Source organism: Anguilla anguilla, chromosome 17 (assembly GCF_013347855.1).
Source record: "Anguilla anguilla isolate fAngAng1 chromosome 17, fAngAng1.pri, whole genome shotgun sequence".
NCBI lineage: Eukaryota > Metazoa > Chordata > Actinopteri > Anguilliformes > Anguillidae > Anguilla > Anguilla anguilla.
Genome location: NC_049217.1, coordinates 29430636 through 29446653, shown reverse-complemented (window position 1 = coordinate 29446653; position 16018 = coordinate 29430636). Strand labels below are relative to the sequence as shown.

At 47.4% G+C, this 16018-nt stretch overlaps 1 protein-coding gene across 3 annotated transcripts in view; it reads left to right on the top strand.

Annotated features, from left to right (window-relative positions):
• LOC118216765 (SRC kinase signaling inhibitor 1-like) overlaps positions 1-16018 on the top strand; it is a 144765-nt gene that overhangs the window by 8839 nt on the left and 119908 nt on the right. The window lies entirely within an intron of this gene.

The following is a 16018-nucleotide window of genomic DNA, read 5'->3' as shown; positions in this document are numbered from 1 at the left end:
GGGGCTGTAAAGTATTGAATATGATATGACATCTTGCCGAGGCGCCTCTGCAGTGCTGTTTAAAAGTTAATGACGGGTTGGGATTCTGCTCGCTGTCCTTTATACCCGGTGAAATAAGCTGCCCGCCGGTGATGGTTTAATTCGCTGCAAGTCAGAGACTGAGGGCCGCTCAGCCCCCCCCCCCCCCCCCCCCCCCAACGTCGGTGAGCCAATTGGAAACGCAGCGTTTTCAGAGGCGAACCAATCGGAAAGCAGCGTGTCCTCCGAGGCAGACCAATCGGACGGACTCAATTTACATAACGGTACTTTACATTGCAGCCGCTTAGCATACGCCCTTATCCGTAGCAACGTGCAGCAGTGGAGAACAGGAATACAAAAATGCAGTATCACCAAGAACGCACAGAGGACCGTTTGTAATCGATAAGTGTACTATTAGCCTAACAAACAAGAATCTGTGCTGTAACAAATGAAAGTACCTCTTGGCAGAACCTGTCTTTACACACCTATGGCTCCAGCACCCAGATAGCCGCCCTTGTGATGTTGTGCCTGAAAGCCTTGGCTTTGCCTTTTCAGAAGTTGCCCTGCATTTTGCTGGAGAAAAGCTGGCACTTCTCTCTTTTTTTGTTGCAGGGAAATGGCTCTTGAAAAATCAATTGGTGGAACGTTGGTCTATTTAGCGAGGATTTTCTGCCTCCTCCAAAGGCTGACTTACTGCCCCCTGTGCAACTAACTATTCAGGGAGCAGCGGCAAAATACCTGAGTTCTTTGTTTCTGTCTAGGTATTACATTTTTAAAAATATGTTGTCTATGTGGGCTGACATTTCTAAGTCATAGTTATGAGGTTGATCAATGTGTTTTGTGGGTGCTTTATGGCTGTGTGTGTGTATGTGTATGTCCGTTTCTGGGCCTGTATTGGTGTGTGTGTGCGTTTGCATGTGCGTGCATTTGCGTGTGTGTGTGCGTGTGTGAGTGTGAATGTGTGTCTCCTACCGATACTTCCTGTAGCCTGTGCTTCCAGTAAATGCCTGCGGGAGTTGCCGTGGCGTCCTGGTCCCAGGGGCACTGGCTGCCCTCGGTCTTTCAGTGAACATGAGCTCTGATTTAATTCCTCTCTATTTTTTCAGTTGGTTATGTTGAGCCAGTCCCAGTGCGCTGATGTCACAGAATGAATGGTGTGCATCAAGAAGCCGAGTGCTTTTGTAGTGATGCATGATGGGGGTTTGCTGGTTACGTTTTTAAGGCGAGGGATCTTTATGGGGATCCTTCTCTTTGAGGAAGTGCAGCTCTGCTAGGAGACTACTGCTACAAATGAGCCCAGCTCCTGGATGAGACCTAGCTCTTTGAGGAGGCTCAGCCCTGTGACTAGGCCTAGGTCTTTGAGGATGCTCAGCTCTACGAGGATGCCTAGCTCTGTGATGGGGCCTAGTTCTTTGAGGAGCCTTAGCTCTGTGATGAGGCCCAGCTCTTTGAGGAGCCTTAGCTCTGCGATGAGGCCTAGCTCTTTGAGGAGGCTCAGCTCTGCGATGAGGCCTAGCTCTGCAGTGAGGCCTAGCTCTGCGATGAGGCTCAGCTCTGCGATGAAACCCAGCTCTTTGAGGAGCCCTAGCTCTGCAGTGAGGCCTAGCTCTGCGATGAAGCCCAGCTGTTTGAGGAGGCAGTCTAGCTGTCAGCGGGCTGTATTCACCATGTACAACTTGTACTCATAAGATACACATCACAACCTGCATCTCGCCACGACAGCCTTCCCAACTCTCTCTGGGTAGGAGCATCTGGCAGATGTAACAGTAATACATGGAACGTGATGTGGATGCTGATACCGTGCTGCTCTGTGCTAAATTGGTTTGATCCTCGCTGCCCCCTTTCACCCCCCCCCCCCCCCTCACTGTTGTGTGATGTGCTTAGCAAGCCTGATGGGGTGATTGGGTGGTTCTGCCAAGTCCTCGAAGGTGATTGGGTGGTTCTGCCGGGTCCTCGAAGGGGATTGGGTGGTTCTGCCGGGTCCTCGAAAGTGATTGGGTGTTTCTGCCGGGTCCTCAAAGGTGATTGGGTGGTTCTGCCGGATCCTCGAAGGTGATTGGGTGGTTCTGCCGGGTCCTCGAAGGTGATTGGGTGGTTCTGCCGGGTCCTCGAAGGTGATTGGGTGGTTCTGCCGGGTCCTTTAAGGTGACGGGATGTTTCTGCCGGGTTGCCCCCCCCCCCCCCCTCTTTTGATTACCCCTGACGTTAATGCCCAGCGTTGGGGGGTGGGGGTCAGTGGAGCCAAACAAGAGCTGCGGGGAACCGCAATTTGGCCTGCTGTTCGCAGTAATCAGTGTGCTGATTGGTTTCTGACTGTTGCCATAGAAACGGCATGGTGCTAGAACGTGTGGCGGGGGGGGAGGCGGGCTAGTAATGGTGGGGCATTGTTGCTTTCGTTCTTTAATTTTCTCTCCCAGCTGGCAATTTTCTTACCGTCTCTGTTCATTTTCCTCTGACAGATTGAATGTGGGAACGGGAGCGGGTCACTAACGGGGGGGTGGGGGGGGGACGGGGGGATGACCTGCTGCTAATGAAATCCTTAAATCTGCGATCCTCAGTCCTTCGGCTAATTCTTCACACATTAACATGTTCGGCTTTGGAAGAGGAAACTTCTAAATGGGTTCCCATTACTTAATACTCAGTAGGAGCTGCACAACACCGTTATCAGGGACATATCATCACGCCTCCACAACTCAAAGTACAGCCAAAATCTTTTTTTTGCATTTTTATCAGGTAATTTGCTTCCTTCCAGCTAATTTGCTCCCAAGCTGCGTTCAGTGTTTTTATCTCTTCCGGGCGTAGCTGTGAAAACAGAACCTTCTGGAACTCCTTAAAATAATCCGCCAGGCGTTTTTTTTCCCCCCATCATGCTTTTGCCCTGGAGGAAGTGCTCAGACATGACTTGTGGTGGTGGAGAGAAGCTGTGAAATGAGACCGTTTTAAAGTAACCTAGTTGAGAGAGAGAGAGAGAGAGAGAGAGGGGGAGGGGGAGGGAGAGGGAGCCACACCGAAGTGGCGGGAGTCGGAAAGGTCAAAGGGCAGGAGGTGAAGAGAGGCGGGCTGCTGCGGTAATAACTGCCAAACTCCCGCGTGCGTCTCCCCCCAGGGCAGCGCTCCGGCTGGGCCCCCAGCCCCCCCACACACAGCTCTCCCCCCAGGGCAGCGCTCCGGCTGGGCCCCCAGCCCCCTCCACACAGCTCTCCCCCCAGGGCAGCACTCGGCTGGGTCCCCAGCCCCCCCACACACAGCTCTCCCCCCAGGGCAGCACTCGGCTGGGTCCCCAGCCCCCGAACACACAGCTCTCCCCCCTCGGGTACGGGGGGGGGGGGGGGGGGGGTGGGGGTGGTGGGGGTGGTGGTAGAGCTAACCAACCTACTACTAACCCAACCACTAGAGTCTTCGCTAAGCACCTTGATTAGCAGAATCAGGATCAGGTATGTGCACCCACACTGGCCCTTTCTGGATGAGACTAGGGAACCCTGGCTCTATGACATGAAAAGCACCTCATTAAGAAAAAAATCAGGTCTGTTCAAAGCGGGATTGTCCTGAGCTACACAGTTCCACGGAAAAGTGGCGGCATCTGGAAGACGATTTATCATCATTGTTGATATCAGCTCTGACATAACTACCTTGTTAGCTGTTTGAAAGATAAATAAAACCTGCTCTGTACACCTGCTCTAAAACCTGCTTTTCTTTGTTTTTGTTTTTTTTTGAGAACTGGTGTTGTCAATGTCACATTTAAAGAGAAACGAATGATCGGTTGCTGGCCAGTTGGTTAGATACCAAGCTATACTGCAAGGTAAAAAAAAAATCAAGTGGAGAGCTAGGTATCGATTGTGCCACAAAACGGGACTGATAGCTGACTGTTACCTAGCAACCTGCTGAACCTTATACGCGCGACCGTATACAGGGGCTTCCCCACTGCTTCCTTGTTATAGCCCTTGCGATGCGTCGGCACGTTAAGCCAACCAGTCGGGTGCGGTTTATTCAGGTGTGCGTGTGTCGATTCAACACGTTTCCCTGCTGGAAAGGGTTTATGTAGCATTGTACGACGCGGTGCTGTAAACGTCAACTGCCAGGAAGTAACGGTGCGCAAGAATCCGGAGAGGACAAGAACTAGAACTAGCAATTATCTTGAAGCCATTTTTACCGGTTTTTCTTTTTTTTAATGGGTGGTGCACTTTTTTCCTACGGCTCACTTAGCCGCGGCTATTGTGCTATCCACTTCATTTTGTTTAATAGGATTTCATTGCTTTTATGTCATTCCCATTAATTCATTTGTACCACGGCCAGAAGATTGGAATAAATGCGCATAATTGTAATGTAGCAGTTTTATTGTTAGGTTTCTATGGTGAAACCTTAGAATGCTTTTTACTACTGTTAAAGGGATACAGTTCACTTTATCTGGTTTACAGAAATAATTAAAATTTTTGTTAATGTTTTGGAATTTTGGATGTTCAGGGAAGTTTCTGAGGACCTGCTGGCTCCTCCTCCCTACCACAGCAGCCACTGGCACAGTCCACACTCCGCTTCAGACCGGGGGGCACATCAGTCCTCTGAAGACTTTTGCTATCTGGGTACGCCACCCCAGGAGTTCCTCATGGACCCAATTTTGTAAAATATTCATCATATTCATCAGCTATACTTGTGCATGTTGAATATGTATAAAGGGCCAAACGTATAGCAGGGATGAATATTAAAAAGTTGGGTCCATAAGGGACTCCTGGTGTGGCATAGTATCTCAGCTATACTTGTGCATGTTGAATATGTATGTAGGGCCAAAGTGTGTGTTTCACTGTCCTCCAGATAACACTTTTAAAATTAAAACCTCCCTCATTTTGGCCAGGCTACTGAATCCTATGTGCTTTTATGAGAGCTTTTGCTACCTGCAACAAACACACCATCCTTCTGTAAATAAGCCCCTGCTAATGGTTCAGTTCACCCCTCCGCTCTTCGTAATATTAACTCTAGAAGAGTAAGGTTTTATAGAATGTTTTTTCAACGTTCTAAGTCAGTATTCTAGAACTCCGTTGCTTTCAGTCACCAGCTGCTGATTGTTTCATCAGCATTAGAATGTTCAGTCCAGAGTATTCTAATAACATATTTGTGATCTTACACCGTAAAAACGGTTAAGGAACTTCAAGCTGGAAATAAAACCATAACTTCCTCACTTATTTTTTTTAAAGTGTTGAATTAGTGTTTATTTTAATAGTGCTCAATTGATCCCTTGTTGTCAGTTAGAGATTGAATGAAGCAGGTCCCTCTAGATCAGGAGTGTCCCTTTCTTATCCTATAAGGGCCAGTGTGGATGCCACTTTTTGTTTTAGTCCAGCACTAGGACACCTGATATTAGTCTTCAAGGACTCGATTAAAGACTCGATGCTTAGCCCAGCCACGCCTGTGTCATAGTGCTGGACTAAAACAAAAACCTTCACCCACACCGGCTCTTTTTAGGATAAAATTTAGGACACCCCTGCTCCAGATTATAATACAAAAAGAATAATTCTGTAAATGACTCATCCCCACACAGGGTAGGTTATCCTACAATTGCTTCCAAAAAAAACAAGCATAAAACGGTTGTATTGGTGTTAAAAGCTTCATGTCATTATTGCCAGTTGTAAATATTTAAACCATGCGTTGCTTTTGTCGAAGGACGCAGGAGAGCACGGCGTGCGTGGGTTTAAATGTACAGGACACGTGCAGCTTTTTTAAAAGGACTAGATGTTTTTTTTCCTCCTGTTGATCTGCAGTAGCCCCCTTGGGCTGTGTGCCCTGGCTCAGAATGAATTCCAGGTCCTTTAAGAATAAATCAATGTTTAATATTTTGTGCATCGACGGCCTTTAAAAGCTGAGCGCGTCAGTCGGGTCGATGCGACTGTCCCAGGCCAGTGGCGTGTTCCTACCTGCTGGCGTAGATTTTTTTATTTTATTTTTTTTTTTTATAAACGGTCTCTCCTCTCCTCTCTGTTTTTATAACTGCTCCTCAAGTCCTTCTGGGATGGAAGTGATGCGTGTGTGAGAGAGAAATATTGACTTTATTTTTAATATCCGGGCCTCGTCCTCCTGCAGCGCCGCAAGGTTGAAGGCCGGCATTGTCCTCCAGTGGGGCCGACCGCCCGGCTCACAAACAACGGAGCGTTCGACGAAGAGCGTTCTGGAACTTTCCGGCCGGATTTCCGTTGGCTCGTGGGACCGCGTCGTGACGAGAAACGCTCTCCAGATATTTTTGTGCTGCGGCTACCGTTCCAAAAAGTGTTCTAGCGAGGTCAGGAGAGAACGTTTACGCACACACACACCTCTCTCTCTTGGCAACGTTTAGTCGTGAGATAAATAGAATTTTAGAGTAGAGTTTTTGCTCCTCGCAGTGAAATTAATATGGATGACCATGCGCATTAAAAAAAAAATATTCATAATCACTTAAAAGTAGCATTCAGGCGATATCCAAAAAACTAAAAAAAATAAATGTGGTGGGAATATTTACCCTAAGCTTGTAGGATGTAAGGATTACTCATCTGATCTCTCTCACCGTAATGACCCCTTTGGTGTTATATCTGTTTAATCTTTTTCAGTTTTCTATCATTTTGATTGCTTATAATCTCTTTACCTTGCTAGTCCCAAAAAGATAAAGAGGACCGCTTTGGAATTTGACCTTATCTGTGATTGGCGTATTTAATTAAGGTGTTAAAGTCTGAATATGGCTCATTAGAACTTCTGTGATCACAATTTTTACTCAGAAAATGGTGCGAAAAAATCTTATGAGTAAAAAAAAAGTAATGCTTTGTTTATGCTTCAAAGCTGTGGAATAATTGGCACCAAAGTAAATGGGAGGGCTAAACAGCACTTAGAAATCCCTTTTTAAGTGGGTTAGGCGTGAGGGCGTTGCTCTTCTCTTACTGTACGAACTGCAACGCGGTTGAGAAACATCCTGAGAAAAGCCAATAGAGAGTGAGGTCAAACCGAAGAGCGCCGTGTCCAAGACCCGTCAGGACGAGCTGTTCTTGGAACAGAAACTCTTAGAAGAAAACATGCACTCATCAGACAGTAGCCGACATCGATCGGCTGTCGAGTATGATTTATGAGGAAGGGCGGCCGGGTCCTCAAACAGAAGAAAACGCGAGCGGTCGAATATTTGTGATGTGTTTATACGCGCGTGATGTCACTGCCCTAGCGCTTCAGCAGCTCGGAGGCTGGGGACGTCACGGTATATTTAGAAATAAGTATATTTCGGTATAGAATTATCATTCCGGTATGCTCATTGGCGAGGACACAGGTGTCAGACTCCGGTCTTGGAGGGCCGCAGTGTCTGCTGGTTTTTGGGGGTGTTCTTGGTACCTGTAGAGCGACATAGGGGTTTTTTTGTTGTACCTGTACAATGACAAATAAAGTTGAGTTTAGTTGGAATCTTAATTTGAACTTGTGTGAAGTTAGCGCTGTAGTCTTATGGTAACTAGGAGGGGGGGGGGATGGGATTGGCATGAGTGGGGCATGCTGGGATTGATTGAGAAGTGGTACAGCTCTGTGGGAGCGGCAGTGTGTGATTTATACCCTCGTCATGGTGTCCTGTGTGTGTGTGTGTGCGTGTGTGTTTGTGTGTGTTTTTGGGTTGGTGGGTGTGTTTGTGAGTGCCTGTCTTTGGATGTGTGTGTGCATGCATGCACGTGTGTCTGTTTTCGGGTGTGTGGGTCTATGTATGTATGTGTGTGTCTGGCTGGGTATGTGCGTGTGTGTGCATGTGTGCGTGTTTTGGTTGTTTTGGTTGTTTCTTGCCTCCTGACCGTATCTCCCTGCCTTTGAGTGTGAGAGACGCACTCAGCACATCTGGCTCGTGGACACAGCACATCTGGCTCGTGCGCATGCTCTCTAGACTGGGTCAGAATAATTTCAGTGGGAAGGAGCAGGACTGAGCCGGTGAAGATCACACCAGACCAGCATGCCTTCCTCCCGCCCCGCCCCCCCTGTCACAATGGCATCATTCTGTCAGACTGGGGAGGAACAGAGTCTGTCCTCCCACATCCCACAATCCTCCTGCTCCTGAGAGCCTGTCAGAGCCTGGTCAGGTGTGTGTTGAGCGAGAGAGAGAGAGGGGGAGGGAGAGGGGAGAGAGAGATGGGGAGAGAGAGGGAGAGATGGGGAGGGAGAGGCAGAGAGAGATGGGGAGGGAGAGGGAGAGAGAGAGAGATGGGGAGAGAGAGGGAGAGGCAGAGAGAGATGGAGAGGGAGAGCGAGACGGGGAGGGAGATGGAGAGCGAGAGAGAGTGAGAGTGTGTTTGAAAGACTATTGCTTCCTTTTTTTGCTAAAATATTTTATGAATATTTCACAAATACGTTTTTTTGACCTGTTCTTTTGTTAAGGATAGAAGAGAGAGAGAGAGCAAGGGTGGGAACTTGAAGGAGAAGGGAGGGAGGTTTTCTAGCGTCTTCTTTCTGATTGGCGAGAGTCAGTCCCTTTATTCCTGCTGTGTGACCTTCCTCAAGTACACCGCTGCGATTTGGGTGCTTTGGGGGTACGGGCAGGTTCCCCTCTGCCCTGGGAAAGAGCCACGCACCCACAGAGTAACAGAGAGGAACGCGGTCCCTCGCTTTCCCGAACCTCCACCCCTTACATCACGCCCTCAGGGTGAGCAGCGGTGGTGTTCACACGGTCCAGCCCACTCCTGACCTGCAGGTGAACAGGACTACCCCACGTCCGTTTCGTTAAATAGCTGCACCCTGCCGGTTTTTCCCGTCCAGGGAGATCTGAGTCTGAGTATATATTTTCTCTGCTGTTTTTGCGGAGATGCTCGTGAATTTCGTTATAAATTTTTTTTTGTTTTGTTTTTGGCGGATGTTGGGAAGGTGTAGGTGGGCAGGGGGGGTCTGTCGGTGTCTGATTAATAGGTCTCTTCATTTTAATCGAGGGCTTCATAACAGTTATTTCATTGGGTGAAGTTGACAGGCCATTTGCTGATGTTAATGCTTAATGATGTCGGTGTTGTTTTGTCCAGTGTATTCAGTTCAGAATATTGATATTTAAAATGGCAACCAGCCCCTGCCTTATTGCTTAATGTTTTGGGGTGATTTTATTTTCATAAGGAGTTAGAGTTAATAATGGATTTTTTATGTTAATGTATTTTCCATTATGAGCCACTCGTCGTTCCGTACATGCGGAGTCAAATTAATTCCAAAATAATTTGACAAAGCTGTCTTCACAGTGAATAAATAGGTCTGTATGTGAGAGAGAGCAAACTTAATTAAAAAAAGGGCGAATAAGTTGAGATATTGAAAATACATGTTTTAAAAGTTTTATTAATGCGGCCCTTTGAAATGAAAACTAAACAAAAAACTCAAAAAGTTGAGAAATAATACTAAAACAATCTAATCTTTCTCCAATATTATAGTAAAAAAACATTAGAGACAAGTTAAGTGCATTAGAACTGGAGGGAAAAAAATGTATTACATCAAAGTATTGCGGAAGAGAAAAAAAAAATATTCACCGAAATTACTTGGAAATACCTGGAAAAGTTTAGCGGACATTGTGAGGTTATACAAGAGAACTTTGAAAGTTGAAACTTAATTTATGAAAAGTTGAACTATGGGAAGCTATTTATGAACCATTAACAAGTATTTTGTATTTTGTTTGCCGTCTCAGATCACTGAAACAGGGTAATATGAGATGATTCTGATGCTCTAAACTACAACCATGTACTTTAACTTTCATCTCATGTAAAAAAAGAACCAGAGTTTCATCCCTGGAAAAAAGCTTTGTGTCATTGTGTAGACTAGGTCAAAATAATACCATTAGTGTCTTCAAAGTGATATTTGATTGTTAGCCGAATTTAACAAGATAGCAAGCCCCACTTTGCTCCGTGACCACTGCGAACGGCCGGCTAATTAAGAGTGTTTGTTTTCCCAATTTAAATAAAATGTTTTGAAGATGCGCCCTAATTGGCTTCCGTTTTCTGAAATTTAATTGCATGTTAGAATGTTTGCATTTGGGAAACGCTGTTGTTTTTACTAAAATAGGACATGTTTATTATATGATACCACTTTACCCAACTACTGCATATTCCAATCACACTGTGAAAATGTAAATGAGAGCAAGTCATTTGGACAGTCCAATATTCAATTTGCATCCCTCCTACGATATACTACGATACGTTTACATCGTAGTAGAAGGTTTGTTTTAATCTTCAGCTGTAACTAACTCCATAATAAGAATGAGACATATGTTCTTCTCTTTCTTTTTGAAAGTTTTGCCGATGAGCAATGCTTAGACTGCCTCTTCAAGTTTGGCTCAACACCATCTTTCGCACATAGTCAGATGACCACACTGCCACCCTCTGGAGAGACACATTCAGCGCACCCCAAAAACTCCCAAAATAAGCAGCATTATCTACATGTAGGTTTTTAGCAGAAACACAGAGTGGCTTGATTTAGAGACTCGATTTATACAGGTGGTGTGACTCATGTTATGCAGCTTCCTCAAGGGTAAAATGGCAGTTCCCCTCAAGGGTATGACGGTAGTGCCCCATTTAGGATTCAAACTTGCAACCTCTAATTTACAAGCCCAGGTCCCCCCACCATTGCACTACACTGCTGCCCCAATGTTTTAGGTGATGACCACTTTGGGATTTGATTGGAGGAATGTGCACGTATTCGCAGCCGATGGTGAGATGAGTCACCAGGTCCAGTGGACGTATGTCGGGGGGGGGGATTCTGTGGGGCCCCCCCCCCAACTGCCCCGTCACCCCACCCGCCCTCCGCCCCGTCACCCTGCCACCCCGCCACCCTGGCCCCCACTGTGATACTGACCCGGGGCTCCTGAGCTCGCAAAACCCTGAAATATTCATAACGGCTGAAATTATTGATGCCCCCCCCCCCCCACTGCTGGAACGTTTAATGTTTCATGTTTTTCATTACGCGCTCTGTTCCTTATGGGTGAAATCGCCATGGTGACGCCGCTTCGCACATCACGCACCTCCTGATGGAGCTATTCTTAGCATCCGCTAAAGTTACCTCCTTATAGATCTCGCCTTATTGCCTGTAACCTTTTCACATTCATTTACAGCGGCGAGAGTAATAAGCTAAAAAAAAAAATGGCGGTATGACAGAACCGTGGTGTGTAGCCAGTATGAACTGCCTGGGGTCTCTGGCCAAGCAGATTGTAGAGAGCTGATCGTATTGTGTCCTACCGTTTTAATAAATGAAGATGATCCACTTCTGTCCCAGTGTGCCCTCTGGCCTAAAGTCTAGCGTGACTCACGGCTTGACCCTCTATAGCAGCAGACCTGGTGTGGACTCTGATGAGAAGCGGCCTACCTTTTTTTAAATTATAGCCCATTTGGGCGCCGCTTTGGTGAGGGCGAGAGGCGCTAGCGGCGGCGCTAACGAGCTCCCTGGGTCTCTCAGCGGGGCGAACTTCGCTCTCGAGCGGAGCGTTCGACTCCCTGAAATCCCTCCTGATTGGACGGTCGGTTGGTGCCCGCAGCCATGTCAGAATGTGGCGGTGTGGAACCGCATCCCTCCCCCCCCCCCCGGCCTGGCGATGGGGATGGGAGCCGTATGTCATGGGGTAGCCGGTTCTTTCCTGTGAGCTCAGTGTTTGCTGTGATAGACTTCTCCAGAAGTGCAGTCGGTGCAGAGCAGGGCCGTGCTCTTTGCCAGGTGAAGGAGGTGGAGTCTGAGGTAAAGGTGGGGGGCCAGGTAATGGTGAAGTCTCAGGTTAAGGTGGACTCAGGTAATATTGGAGTCTCTGGTAAAGGTTGAGTCCTGGGTGAAGGTGGAGTCTCAAATAAAGGTGGAGTATCAGGTAGGGTGCCAGGTAAAAGTGGACTCATGTAAAGGTGAAGTCTCAGGTAAAGGTGGGGTGCCAGGTAATGGTGAAGTATCAGGTTAAATGTGTCACTCCTCTGGAGTCCCTGTCTGTGATGTGGTTTGCTTATAAAGGCAATGTCACTCCCAGTCAGGTATTGAGCAAAGGTGCAACTCATAACCCAGGTGCGTCTGGTTTATGGATGATAGGAGCGAGACGGATCTTAAGTTTCCAAAATCCAAACATGTGAGAAATACATTTTTGATGTCCTGTGGGTGATATGGGCGTGGTTCGGGGCTGTGTAACACATTTATGTTTAAAAACATGAACCAGATTCTCCATGTAAACCACTGGAAAGTGTCTCATCTAGTACAGTCTGAGCTATTACACTGAGCCGGCCTGTGGAGGATGGGCTCCCCCTCTGTAGCCAGGTTCCTCCTGAGATCTCTTCTCTTTGGGGAGGTGCTTCTCAGCACTGAGTGTTTTTCTTCCCACTGGGGGATTTTTTTTTTTTTTTTTTGCAATTGATTTCTTTTTGGGAGTTAATACCTGTTTTTTTTGCCCAGTTTCCTTTTGGTATTTCCACTGTAAAGTGTCTTTGCGATAGTGTCTCTGTAAAACGCATAATGCGAATTAAACTAAATTGAGCTGAATTGAAAGCCTGTGAGGAAATCTTCAGTTAAGTGTGAAAGGCGCGAGTGCGAGATTGGCCCTCAGCCTGTGAGTCTAGGGCAGGGCTACTCGACCCTGTTCCTGGAGATCTAACGCCCTGTAGGTCTTCACTCCAACCTTAACAAAGCACACCTCACTCAACAGCTAGAGATCTACCGTCCTGTAGGTTTTCACTCCAACCCTAACAAAGCACACCTCACTCAACAGCTAGAGATCTACCGTCCTGTAGGTCTTCACTCCAACCTTAACAAAGCACACCTCACTCAACAGCTAGAGATCTACCGTCCTGTAGGTTTTCACTCCAACCCTAACAAAGCACACCTCACTCAACAGCTAGAGATCTACCGTCCTGCAGGTTTCCACTCCAACCCTAACAAAGCACACCTCATTCAACAGCTAGAGATCAGCATTGAGCTGCTAATTTGTATAATCAGGTGTGCCACATTACGGTTGAGATGAAAACCTACAGGACGGTAGATCTCTAGCTGTTGAGTGGTTTTGCTTTGTTAGGGTTGGAGTGAAAACCTACAGGACGGTAGATCTCTAGCTGTTGAGTGGTTTTGCTTTGTTAGGGTTGGAGTGAAAACCTACAGGACGGTAGATCTCTAGCTGTTGAATGAGGTGTGCTTTGTTAGGGTTGGAGTGAAAACCTACAGGATGGTAGAGCTCCAGGTTGGGCGGACCTGGTCTACGGTGTTGAGGTCTGTGGAGGAAAGGGGTGATGGGACAGGGAGGGTGAGGGTGAAAGGTCGAGCTCTCGCATCCACCCAAAAAACTGGTGAGGTGCAGCACTCTGAGACACGGTGTTCAGCGTACCCTAAGAGCTGAAACACCTCCCTGGAACCCACTGAACACCGAATTTAAATTCCTGAAGCTTTGCAGTCAGTAAGTGGCCAGGATTTGATCACGAATTCACCAAAAGAAAAACTGCAACTGTTAAGTGTTTTCTTTGCATTAATAAAGAGAGAATAGGCTAAGCCTGAGGGCCCTGCTAGAGACTCTCAAGCGTAGCGGGCGTAGCAAAAATAAATCTAAATTGAGGTCGTGTGCTCTTTTTATTAACTCCGAATTTACAGAGCCACTGTTTTCACACCCCGGTGCCTTCATCAGGGATGTGTTCTTCTCACACACAGTTAGCTGGACTTTAACCCTCTAAGGTGTGAGGTCACGAATATGCGATTGGAACGTTCTCAACTCAGCATTCTGAAGCTGATGTCACAATCAGTGCCGGAGTTTTAGAACAGCGACATTCCGAAGGAACCTGACGTTCAAAGGGGCTGAGGACAAATTTTTTGATTGCGCTCAGTGCCCCCCTTGGTTTTTTCGTTCTCACCCCGGTAAGGTGGGTGAGGTGGCGAGCGGCGCTGATTGGGCGTACGGCAGCGATGAAAGCGGAGAGCAGCGGCCCCTCTTGCGTGAGCCGCTGTTGCCAGGGTAACCGCGGGAATGAATGGCGGGAAACAGGCACTCGGGGGCGGGGCCGCGCCGGCGCGCCTCGTTCTCCCGGCTTTTCCGCGGCGCTGGGAAAAAAGGGGATATCTGACGCGGCGTACGCGTCTGATTTGCCGTCGGAACAAACGCCTGAGCCGTTCGGCAAAAACACGGCAGTCAGACGGGAACGATGAAAGGGGGGCGGGGCGATTTCTCATCGTTAGAAATATTGACTGCGGATGAAGCGCGGACCGGGTGTCCCCTTACGGAAATGGAACGAAATGGAACGAGCCGCAGCGTGCTGCAAACGATACATACAGACCCATCATCAGTCCTGGGGGGCGGGGGGGGGGGGGGGGCGATTTGTTATTTGTATATTTTTGGTAATCCGTTATTGTATTTGTCCAGCAGCGACTCGGAGGTGTCAAATAAATCGATGATTGGCCGGGCAGGGTGTTGATTGCAATCATCGATCTGGTGGAGGGGGGGGGGGGGATAACGATTCTGTATGAAAATGATCTATTTCTGGGGGGGGAGGGGGGGCGGGGGGGGGGGGCGAAGGAAGTGATGTATTTTTCAAATCTTGCAATTCCTGCAAAAAGCGATCATTTTTTTATACTTTAATACCATTTAAGTATTTCCTTCATGATGTATTCCGTTTCACTGCGTTGCAGTTGATCTAGTTTCTGTCTGTTTTTTTTTTGCCTTCTGTAGTCCTTTCTCTGAGACTTTATTTCAAAGACATCTTTCAAATGTATATTTGCATTTTCAAATAAATTTGCCGGCAGTGGGATTACTGAAAAGATGTTACGACTGTCGTTGAATTTGAAATGTTACCGGTCACTGGCTGCTTAGCTTTCAGGCGCCTGGGGTGTGAATAATAGAGAGAAAAAAAAGCGATTGAAGTGGAGATTCTGTGAGTGTGGAACTGAGCTTGCTGGAGCCGACTGTACGAGCAGGACCCAGTGAACGGCTCTCTGTGGAGGCCAAAGAACGGAGAGAGAGGGAGAGAGAAGGAGAGAGGGAGGTAGAGAGAGAGAGGGACACGGGGAGACAGGGAGGGAGAGAGAGAGAGGAAGTGGCATCGGCCTTCCAGAGGCTTCACAACCCACCCCTCCTCCTCCTTTCCCTCTCTCCCTCCCTCCCTCACCCATCTCCCAGGCTCCTGGCTCGGGTGGTTTGACAGGAGCATTGAAAGCGGAATTGATTTTTTGTTTTGTTCCTGGCACGTTTGAAGCGCAAGGCCGACGGACGAGAGTCTTCGGTCCTGCCCTCTGCTTCCTGCCGTCTTCCGCCTCTCTGGTTTTTTAGTTTCCTCTGCCTTTGTTTTCTCCATTTTCACAGTCCACCCTTCCCCCCTTTCCCCTAACTGTCCGCCATTTCACCAGTCTTTATATTTTCATTTAATATCTTGCGTACCTGCAAGCTATGGAAGCTGCTGCTTCTGAGTCCCGGACAGAGTGTTTTCAGTGCTGGTAATGTTTCTGTGTGTGTGTGTGTGTGTAACGCATCCTGTGTGCAGGTCTAATTACCTTCTTAATACCCTTGAAGGTGTGAGGTCACATGTATGTGATTAGAATGTTAACTAAATAAAAGGAAAGAAATGGAGTTCTAGAACACTACCAGAAACTTTCCGTTAAAGCCTACTCTTCAAAGGGCTTAAGAATGAAGAAGTTTTCTTTTCTGTGCTGTTAATGCTGCAGTTCCTGACTGTCTTCCTTTGAGAATAAGAGAGGAGGCCTGTCTCCTGAAGCCGTGTGTACTGTAGCTATGAAGGTATTTGCCTGTGACAACCATATGGCTCATCTACCATTTGTAGTGCTACGGGGATGCCTTTTTTTTCACTAAATCGTCTCCGAATCGAGGCTGTAGGGTTTATTTTTTCCTGCTATCTTATTGGCGTGTGCACCATTTCGAGCCATGATTGGTGGACTGGCTCTCCCTCATAGGGCATTGATTTGTTTCTCTTGATTTTTCTCTTGCAGATCCCAGGGTAAATTGGCTTTAATGTTGTTTGCAAGTCAGGGATAAATAGGCATGGGGCATTTTCGTAAAGGCAACACCTGTTTGTGTTTTGAGCTTTAACCTCATTCATTAGTGCTGTCG